This window comes from Ambystoma mexicanum, chromosome 14, assembly GCF_040938575.1.
Source record: "Ambystoma mexicanum isolate Mex_15411 chromosome 14, UKY_AmexF1_1, whole genome shotgun sequence".
Classification (NCBI taxonomy): Eukaryota; Metazoa; Chordata; class Amphibia; order Caudata; family Ambystomatidae; genus Ambystoma; species Ambystoma mexicanum.
The window spans coordinates 240,811,502-240,822,727 of NC_090940.1; the positions used below are offsets into that span (position 1 = coordinate 240,811,502).

At 39.4% G+C, this 11,226-nt stretch overlaps 1 long non-coding RNA gene across 1 annotated transcript; it reads right to left on the reverse strand.

The window, feature by feature from the left end:
• Window positions 1-387: 387 nt before the first annotated feature.
• On the reverse strand, window positions 388-10,988 carry LOC138526730 (uncharacterized). The gene is made up of 2 exons (XR_011283725.1): window positions 10,178-10,988; window positions 388-594 (listed from the first exon to the last, which is right to left on the reverse strand). It is a non-coding gene; the product is annotated as an uncharacterized lncRNA (long non-coding RNA).
• Window positions 10,989-11,226: the final 238 nt, after the last annotated feature.

Below are 11,226 nucleotides of genomic sequence, written 5' to 3' on the forward strand. Positions count from 1 at the left end.
ACATGCCAAATATCCTTACATATACCCTCCTTTTGTTTTTAGAACTTGGCTATAATCCAAGCCAATTCCTAAAAACAACTTGTTCTATTTTTTTTTTTTTTTACAATATAGCAATCCAACAAAATGAATATTCATGTGCATCAATGAAAATTTGCAATTAACATTTCATCTGAGTCCATCAGTTCATAAAATGTTCCACATTTGCCTTCTCAGTGGAAGTGGCATTACTTTAAGTTTAAATTTTCCAAGTCAATTAAAAACAATGAAATAAAACAACTAACTAAAACAAATAAGTAATATAACAAGTTAAAATAAATAATTAAAATAATAAATACGTGGAACTTCATATGCCGGAACTTTTGCTTTGTCTCTTTTGGTATGTCCCGGCCAGCGATGTTATTCGGTTCATTCGAGTACTTTTTCATCTTGGCAATCTTGAATCCACAGTAGTCATCTCTTTTGGCATTCCGGTTATTTTGTCTTCACCTCCACCTGGAGGCAGGCATCTTTTGGTCTTCATCCAGGGGACTCCAGGACTCCATCGTCTCCCGTGGCCTCTGATCCCGGAACCTCCGATCAAATAATGTTAATTGTCTAAATCAAAATAGAAAATAAACAGATTAAGTACATAGCACAATACTAACTTCATCCTTTTGCCAAAAATAAAACATGCTTGGTAAAAATACTTCGTTTTTTTTTTTTCTTTTTTCTGAAATTAAACACAAGTTAAAAGAAAACAAACACATATAAAACAGCATTCAATATTTAATACACTTTCTCTCTGCACACCAACCACGAGCTTCCGTTATATGTGCATTTATTTATTTATTTATTTATTTATATTATATATTTTTACATATATTACAGTGTTTATGTGCCATCATAACAATCAACTTTTTTTTAACTTCTTTGTCACTGCCTCCTGATTACACCCATTTATTTTCTCAAGGGACTCTATCCGTTTCCACATGCTCAAGCTGCCTGATCTCATGTCTGGGATGGCATGGTTTGATTTGATTTACATGGACAAACTGCTCTATTGCTGTTTCACCTTCATTTTTCAAAATTTTATACACTACAGGAGAGACTTTATCTATAATTCGAAATGGCCCCTGCCAGGCTGCCAGAAATTTAGAATTTTTCTGTTTACTTTTTCCAAAATGAAACTTGTACACCTGATCCCCTACATTGTATTCCTTTACTGATGTCTTTTTGTCATAATATGACTTAGCACTGTCAGCAGCTCTTTCCAGATTTCTCTGCACAAAAGCAAATGCATGTTGCAAATGCCTCCTCAGTTCATCAATATATTCATGAACTGTGGATGCACTCACTAGAGTTTGCTCATGTGTTCTGTATAGTAGGTGTTGTGGTAACACCATTTTCCTACCTGTTAAGACCTCATGGGGGCTAACACCTGTTGCTTTGGCAGGAGTCGACCTGATTGCCATCAAAACCAATGGTAAACGCAAATCCCAGCTGGAACCTGCTTCTGCCACAAATTTCTTTAAAATGTCCACAACAGACCTATTGCTTCTTTCAACTGTACCTGAAGACGCCGCCCGATATGCGATATGTAGTTTCCTTTTCACACCTAGTATTTGCCATACCTTACTCATTAGAGTACTTGTGAAATGACTTCCTCTGTCTGACTCAATTCTTTGTGGCAACCCAAACCTTGAGAACACATGGTTCACCAGCAATGTGGCTGCTGTTTGCGCACTACAATCTGGTGCGGGAATGCACTCAATCCATTTTGACATCAAACATACCACACTCAAAATATAGCGGTGTCCCCTGCTCGACCTTTTTAAAGGACCTACATAGTCTATTTGCAAATCTGACCATGGGAGAGTTAGGCCTCTTTTCATCAATGGTGCTCTATGCATTGGTGAAGCAGGTTTAAATTGGGCGCATACTAGACATCCTCTAGTATATAATTCTACATCTTGGGACATATGTGGCCAGTAAGCATAATCTTTTAGTATTTCTAATGTCTTTTGTGAACCTCTATGGCCTGCAGTTATGGCATCGTGTGCATGGTGTAGCATTAGTCCTCTGAATGAAAGGGGTACTACCCACTGTATTTGCCCTGTTATGGACTCTCTAATCATGAGTCCATCCTGTAATCTAATTCGTGTTTTGTTCTTTAATAACACCCTCAACTCTTCTTTTCCCATACAATCATTTTCTGTTAAAGGATTTTGTTCAGGATCCATCAAATGATTATAATAGATTCCCAAAATTTGATCATTCTTTTGTGCCTCAATCAAATCTTGGTCTGGCGTGTCATGACTCCACTGCACCACCGGTTGATCTACCTCCTTTGGTGCTTTAGAACGTGTGACTGCATCAATTTGTATTTCACCCATTAAATAATCAATAGGTAGCAATTCTCCCATCACAGCCCCAATCTTAGCCAGATGGTCTGCCTTATCATTTCCCTCCTTATCCTCTCCTGGTGTTTTTAAATGCCCACGAATTTTTCTCCAGTATATTGTTAAATTATTTTCTGACACCAATTTGTCTATGGCTTGTATCATTTTTCCATGTTTAAGTGGCTTTTTGTTGTATGTAACCATGCCTCTTGCTTTCCAACCAGGCAAATACTCCACAAAGCTATTCCGTGCATAGTCAGAATCAGTCACCAGGACAATTTCACTGAACTTTTTATCAACTGCAGTAGCAATTGCTTTATAGATGGCTGCCAATTCCGCCACCTGACTGCTCCTATCTCCAATCCTCATCCCTATACTAGGAACGCCTTCACATTTCAACCAGACATTTCCTATTCCTGCCACTAATTGTTTATTACTGTCATTTTCAATGTGAAAAGCACAACCATCCACATATACAGTTGGCAAATCCTTGCATGTTTTTTCATCAAAAGCTTTGTGTGGTGATTGTTCAAATTCCTGCAAACTAGCTTCCACTTCCATTTCATTTGGTATTTGTTCAGCTGCACAGTCATGTAAGTCAGCTAACCCTTGAGCAATTGGGCTCTTTTTATTTTGTCCATATCTTACTTCTACGGGAAAACCTTGTAATGCCAGCGTCCATGAAGTGATTCTGGATTGCGCTAGATTGCCTGATCTAATTCTTTTACTCTCTAAAAATTGCAAAGGTTGATGATTTGTTTCAATAATCACCTTTTCTCCCTGAACAATGGGGCGAAAATGTTGTAGCGCCCACACAGTGGTTAATAGGGCCTTTTCGCATTCATTAAATTTCATTTCAACTTGGGAAAATGCCTTACTTGCATATGCAATGGTTTTGTGATTCAAATCGTGTTTTTGTGATAACACTGCTGACATACAATGTTCAGAAAAGCCTATTTCTATAAAGAAATCCCTGTCCTTTATGGGGTATGCTAAACATGGTGCCTTTACAAGACATTCCTTCAATCTAGCCACTGCATCAGACTGCTCTCTTTCCCATTTCCAGGGAGTATTTAGTTTAAGCAGTTTAGTCAATGGTTGAGTGATTTCTGCATAATTCTCAATAAACTTTCTGTTATAGCCTGTCATCCCTAATAAACTTTTTACTCCTTTCACATTTTTAGGATCTTTTAATCTTTGTATGGCCTCTATTTTCTTCCTTTGTGGATTTAGCCCATGTTCAGTCACTTCATGCCCTAGAAAGTTCACTTTTTTCTTGCACCATTGTGCTTTTTGCAAAGATACTTTGGCGCCTGCTTTCTGCAATTGGCCAAGCACATGTCTTATTTCATCAAAATGGCTTTTAAGGTTTTCATTTTTTATCAAGACATCATCCACATAAACTATTGTCCCTCTTTCCGCTGCATCTGGCATGGCCTTTCTCAAAAATATGCCAAATTCACTCCCACTATTGATGTACCCGAACGGAGCTCTAAGCCAGGCATATTGAGTCCTGTCAAATGTAAAGGAAAATAGGTGTTGTATCTCCTCTGCCAATGGCACACACCAATATCCAGATGTGAGATCTAACGTGGTAAATACATTTGAACCATGTATCTGAGCTAGGCCCTGATCAATGAATGGTAGTGGCCATCTAGATACTGGTACTCTTTTATTTAACTCTCTTAAGTCTGCACATAGCCGCCATTGACCATTTGGCTTTAACACACCTAAAATAGGCGTATTGGATGTGCTATGAATGGGCCTAATTATTCCCCGTGATTCCAAATTTTTAATAATCTCTGCCAATGATTCTAAACATGCCAGCGGTAGTCTATACTGGCGTACAAACACTGGATTTCTGCTACAACCTTCTGGTAGTGTGGCCACATGTAAATCAGTTAAACCACAATCATAAGCATCTTTTGCAAATACATCCTTAAACTCCATAAATATTTCCCTCAGATTGCGTCGATCCTCATCGCTGTTACATGCATCCGCTAAGGAGATCTGCTCTTCTACCATTCTGGAAAATTCTGGAAACTCTTCTGGTAAAGGAATCTCAGCGCTTTCCTCTAACTGTGTGGCTGTGTCTTTTTGTAGGGCTGCCACTTTCAAATATTTTGGCATATCAGCTTCCACTTCAATGGGCTGATTTCCTGTTTCATTTTCATTTAAATTAAATATTATGCAATCCTCTTGATGGCAGCACACTGTCTCATTTGAATCATAAGGATACACAGAATGAATTTTAAATATTCCTTTGGGCTGAGAGTCCAGGTGTTCTGGCAACTCGCCCTTGGCATCTACATATTTTTCAGGAATATTCCCAATCACCATGTTATTTAAATCTGCCGTATAATGTGATTTTTGTATGGCCATTCCTACTGGGGAGTTTTCCTCTAAATGAACGTCCTGACAACCTTTATTATTTACCATGATTTTTACAGATCCCTCACCAATGTCTACCAATGGAATGTATTCATAATCCAGGCCTTGCTGTTTTATGGATTCATTCAGGCATACAAATGCATCAGAGCCTTTCATCTGCTGTCCATTTTTGCATTTCAGTGTTATTGCAAACTGTTTTGTAAATGCAGGAACAATAGTATTTTTCCTCATCTGTAATTCGACTGCATAAGGAACTAGTTGTGCACAATGATAAGCCCTTCTTTTGTCTCCAAATTCAGGCGCCGGCCCACCTAGGCGTGACCATATTTTTTGATTAAGGAAATCTAACACCATACACATTCTGTGCATGATGTCATTGCCCATGTAAAATTCATTTTGTGCTCCACTCACTATCCATACATTATGGTAAATTGCTTTCTGCCCAATGCTAATTTTAAGCATGCATCTGCCTGTAATTCGGTTTTCAAAGTCTGGACTGTCCAACCCAGAAACATATTGGTTTTTAATCCTAAATTTCGGGATTTCTTCCCTCTCCATAATTTTTTGCAACAATTTCTCATTAATGAAACTCCTTTCATGTTCAAGCGCTAAAGTGGCTTTTATTGTTTTAAGATAATCATTTATACCAGCGTGAACCCATGGTTGCTCATCTTCCATGTGTATCTCTGCCAGAGTGGTAATGTGTTTTTCTGAATCTGTTTTAGGAACAATATTCTGTTTGCATGTATTCTCTTTTAAATAGAAACGTAATGTGTGTTCGTCTATGGCAGTCTGCCAATCTTTCCTTGGGTCCAAGTATATTTGTACAGGTAGTTTTTCATTGTCGCTCTGATCTTTGTCTTGACACCTTAATATAACAGTGACACTAGGTATGCAGCTATTCTGGAGATATACCTCCACAGCATCATTTGTTTTGGCAACGGTGTGACATTCTTTTATATTGCTGTTTTGTGATTTTAGTTTCTTAGGCCTCAATGGTTTTTTGGTTAAGGACCACAGCACTCCATTCACCCCATCTATGAGAGGAGACAATCTTTTCAGGCAATCTGTCCCCATCAGAAATGGAATTTCACAAATAGATGTGATCAATACCTCTTGTTTCATTCTGTGCTTTCCTATTTTTATGTCAACCTCAGTTACACCTATGATGGGCACCTCCTCCCCATTAAAGTTATGCACTGGGCCTTGATTTGCCTTCACTGTGATCTGACTCTGTGGAGGCCTCCCTTCATTGATACTCTTTACCAGCTCCTTGGACATAATTGTGGCCTGTGCGCCAGTGTCAATCATAGCAAAGGTGTGGCATTTTTCTTCTACAGTGATGGGTGCATAATATCTGTCCTCAACTTCCTCTAATACACATAAGAAATGTGAATTCTTACTGATTTCAGGGCTCACCTTTCTCAGGTCTTTTTCACTTTTGGCTAAGCACATTGGTAAATGAAAAGACATTTTTCCCTCCTTTTTACCCATTTCTGTGCGAGATATTTTATTCATTTCTCCATGTTCAGAGGTTTTTTGGAGTGTGGCCACCGTTCGCCCATCCATCTGGGTAACATCAGAGACCACATTACAACCTTCCAACTGAACATGTGTCACAACATCATTCAGCAATTTGTCATTTTTTAATTCTGTGCATTTGTGATCATTTAGTGTAATACCAGCCCTTTCAGCCTCTTCAAAAATATGTGGCTCAAAGAATTTTTCAGGTGATTGACTTGTACCCTCCTTGTGAGTATTTCCTTTTTCTGTCTGTGTTTGGTAATTGTTTTGCTTGCCCAGGGAAGGAGCTATGGCATCCCCACTTACTCCCTGTTCACTGGTATTCCCCATGCATGAGTCATTTTTCTTAAATCTGTCCCTTTGTTCTTTTGGAATTCCTAATGTTTCTTTTTCATTTGTGCAAATCTTTACTGTTTTATTTAGCTCTAAGTTAAACCATACCTCTTTTTTAGAAGTATTTGCACTTTCTGTCACAATTTCATTTACTGGTACTTTCATTTTTAATCCATTAGACATCTCAGAGTCGTTATGCAAAATTATATCAGAGCAATCTGTCATTTTGGCACTGCAGTTATCATGAGTACTTAGTCACTTTTCGGAAGCCCCCCGGTCATTGCTATGGCCATCAGCCCCCTCTTTGGAAGGTTGTTTTTGCGCTGTATAGAGCTTTCCTATTTGCTCAGCTAACATTTTCACTTGGGCCTCAAGGCATTGGAACCTTTCCACCTCTCTAGGATCCTCTTTCTGTGGCCTAGGTCGATATTGGTTGTTTTCCCCCTGATTGGATCTATTCTGATACCTCTCAGGTGATTGATACCGGTTGGGATGGTTTCTGAACTCTTGATTCATTTGTGGAGGGGAGCGGGTTGCACCCATCCTTTGATTATAGTCCCCTGGTGGGGAATCATTGTACTGGCGTGGACTGTAGTTCACGTTTTGCTTCATGTCCTGTCTCTCAGATTGTGGGTACTGGCCCCTATATTGATTTCCATTATCAGTAAATCGATCCACATATCGGGGCCTATCCTGATTACCATATATCATGGTGCTGGGATCAAATCTGCTCTGTGTCCCCAATGACTGGTAGGGACCATCATTTCTTTGATCTTGATTTTGTCTCTGGTTATTGTTCGTACCTGCCATATCAGACCGGTATCTTACCCGGGGTCTATCTCCTAAATATCTAGGGCTGATGTAGCTCTCTCTATTACTAGGATCATGTGATTGGAACATTGGTACAGTAAATGGCGATCTTTGTTGATTACCCCTTTGTTCAGGTGTCACATTATTTTTACCTTGGCTTTGAGCAGACTCAAGGGACATTTTGGCTGACCTGATTTCCATTACTGTGGCTGAGGGTTCTTTAGATTTAGGCCTAGTATCTTTCATTTTATCACTTTCTCTACCCTGACAATAGAGTACCTCATATAGCTTGGTGCTTTGATGTACAATCCATTCAAGGGACTTGTCACGGTCAAATTCACGGACCAATTGGGATATGATGTCTTTCTGTAGCCCATAGAAGTATGCGGTTTTAAACTCATTGGAATTTGAGTCAAAAGATACATCAAAGCGAGAGAATGCTCTTTTTAAGTCTTGTAAAAATTGGCGAGGTGATGTATTAGGTCCAGCAGTAATAGTGTACGCAACTTTCTTTGCCTCCTGCAATGACTGAAAAGGAGAAAAATGGCGCCTAATTTCTTTTTCAAACTCCAGCCATGTCATATTCTGCTGTTCATTTAATCCCCTTATGATGCTGGCCGTCGGGGCATCTAAAGTTAAATGAAAATATTGTCTGTACTGTTCCTTAGGTATCTGGAGCGCTTTAAAAATGTCATGCACCGCTTCTAAGTGATCCTCAATGCAGCATTCACCTCCCTTTTTAAATGGTTTGATCAGGGCTTTAATGGATTTCATTATTTTTATGGGGCTACTTGTTGCAATGCATGGAATTGCACTATTTTGTGATTCAATCCTGTTTTCAGGTGTATGAGATTGGTGGCTGCCCCCAATGGGAGTATCAAATCCCCCAAGGGCGCTGCAACCAAGTTCAGTCACCGGCCCAGTCACTGGGGCACTAGCTCTTTGGGCAGAGCTAGAATTCACCTCCACTCCATTGAATGTGGTACCCTGCCGCCTCTCCTGGGACCTGGGAATGCACATTTGCTGTTCTAAGTCCTTACACTTTTTAAGGAGTCTGTTGGCTTCATCATGCAAATAATTATTTTCATCACTCATTTTATTAATTGCCTCCTGCATATCGCACATTTGCATTTGGCATTCATTGAACTCTTTACTTCTCTTGTCTCTTTCTTGGATCATTTTAATCATTTCTTGTTCTACACTCTGGAGATCACCTTCTTTTTCGCAATGTTCTTTTTGTAAAATCTGCATTTCTGAAACAACCTCATCTTTATCCTGCCTAATGTGATCCACTAAGGCTTTTAAGTGTGTCAATTCTTGCTCACTATCTTCAAATTGTTTCTTGCTTTTGGATAACTGAGTATCAAAGTCTCTGCATTTTAATTGCATGTCTTTTTGGCATACATCCAATTCTGCTCTCAACATTTCCTGATTTTTACTTGCCCCATCTAATTCAGTCTTTAACCTGTTAATTAGCTGAGTATCATTCTCTTGCATTCGCAGGGACTTGTTTAAAATAAACCATATTTTGCCGCATAGCCGTATTAAACAGTCTTTCTCTGCACTTTTATCGGCTGCATTCAATAATCTTGTAAGGCAGACCTGAATTATGCTGCCTTCTGCAAAAATATTGTCTAGTTTTTCTTTCTGCACCTCACCCTGAATGCGGTTACTCCATTCTAAGGTACTGTTCGAAGACCAATTCCCATGTGCAAATAACTTTGCCTCTAAATATTGCACTAGATCTGAGAATGTGGTTTCCCTTTGTGACATTCTGAAATTCGTTTTTAGTGGCACACTGCTATTATAAAATGGGTTCCCTTTAATGTGCAAATGGCAGTGTGAGACACGCTTGCCACGCCCAGTAGGTACTCTATGATCACTTTCCCGGCCTGCAACGCACCATAAATATGTAGGGTATTTTGTGGAGATTTGGGGCCTGACGGTATTTTATTACCGCCGAGAAATAACTTAGCAATAATCACTCTTTGTATTCAGATTTGGCCATGTGCAACAATAATACAATGGACATGCATTATTTCAGCACCCAGACCTGCATATTTGGTATACGTGGTTGGTGGTATTTTGGTGAGCATAATTCCCTTGTTTTATTTGTGGCCCCAATGTCCAGAATCCCTTATCTTCGCTTAGATTTTTCGTGTGATCACTAGAGAGACCTCAGACCTGCATTCTAGGGAAACCACAATTTCTAGGGATAGTGTTGGTGCGCCACCATGGGCAAACTCACTGACTTATTTACGACAGAGAGCTATATGTGGTAGTCTTGTGGTAATTTCCACTACCTTATATACGGTAGGGAGCTATGTTCAGAGAGTCTCTCTTCCCGTTGGCTCATGTACCTCCAACAAGTTATACTACAGTCACTCACAATTATTCATACTGATTCTGACATACACACATCTGTCTTAAAATGACCATTGCACTGTTTAAAAATCTCCCCACATCATTGGCATTGTAATGGTAAATAGAAAATAAACCACCCGTCTGTTTTCAAATATTTTCTGTATTATAAAATTTGCATTTAGACATGATCTCATTTTTTACAGCAATAAAAGGGAACAATCAAAGCATTTTCAATGACACACTGCAATTATAGTGGCGGAGAACAGAACTTAAATTGCAACATTAGCACTTGATTAAGACACGCACGGGACTTTCATTTTTCTACACTGACTGCATACTTTCGTGCACACACACAGCTCCCCCAGTTAGGTAATTACCTTATCTATTCAGAGTCGTCTCTCTGTGAATGTGGCTCTCTTGGCTTAACTCCAACAAAAAGGAACGCTTGCCTTCTCAAGCCGGAGTCATTGCCTGGAATTCTCAGCTTTTTCAGATAGGACTGCCTCTGCCAGTGGAAAGGTAATTCTTTCAGCTTTCCCCAGTCTCGATTGCAGCAGGACACCCCCACAGCCAGGTCTTCTCCCCAGTAGTGCAGAAAGATGTCTGCCTGTCTTTTTCCTTGCTACTGCCCACTAAAACTTTCCTCTCAGCCCTCTTTATGACGTGTTCCAATGAAATCCATCATCTCTCATCCTCCTACTTTTAAACAATAGCTTCGCTTATACATTTGCAATTGTTGCAAATCTGACTTCCTTCCTCCTGCAGTTACTGTGCACAACAACACGGATAATCAGGCAGAGAAGAGAGGAAAAATCTGCACACTCATTTAACTGGTTTTCAAAATATGCCTAATTCTGCAGTAGAGAACACATTTTATTAGTGAGTTATAATAAAATAAGGTTTTATTAGTCAGGTTAATGGTTAATATGTTAACTGTTAATTTTCAAATGTGTCTCTAGCAATATAGGCATTTCAGGTGAAAAATAGTGTGCATTTTTAAATGAACACGTGTGCTTTTAACTGTAAAAATAGCTTTGCATCTTATATGTTAAAATCGTTTTTTGACTGAATAGCCTGTCTTTCCTTGTTAATCTGCTAACCCATATAGCAATGCACCGCACCCTTGTGGTGGTGCTGCAAAAAAAAAAAATGCTACTTGTGCAGTAGTGCTGTAATGCTACTTGTGCAGTAGTGCTGTAATGCTACTTGTGCTGTAACATGCCAAATATCCTTACAAGCTGCAGCTGATGGTGAGAAAACTCTCATCGATCTGTTGTTTAAAAAAGATTGGATCCATGCCGTTGATTCTTCTGAGAAATGGGCCGCTGATGATAGGTGTTTGCAAAGCACCTTGTCATCGACCAAGTCGAAGGCGGCTGACAGATCCAGCAGAAGCAAGAGGGCAGATTTTCCATTGCCTTTCAGG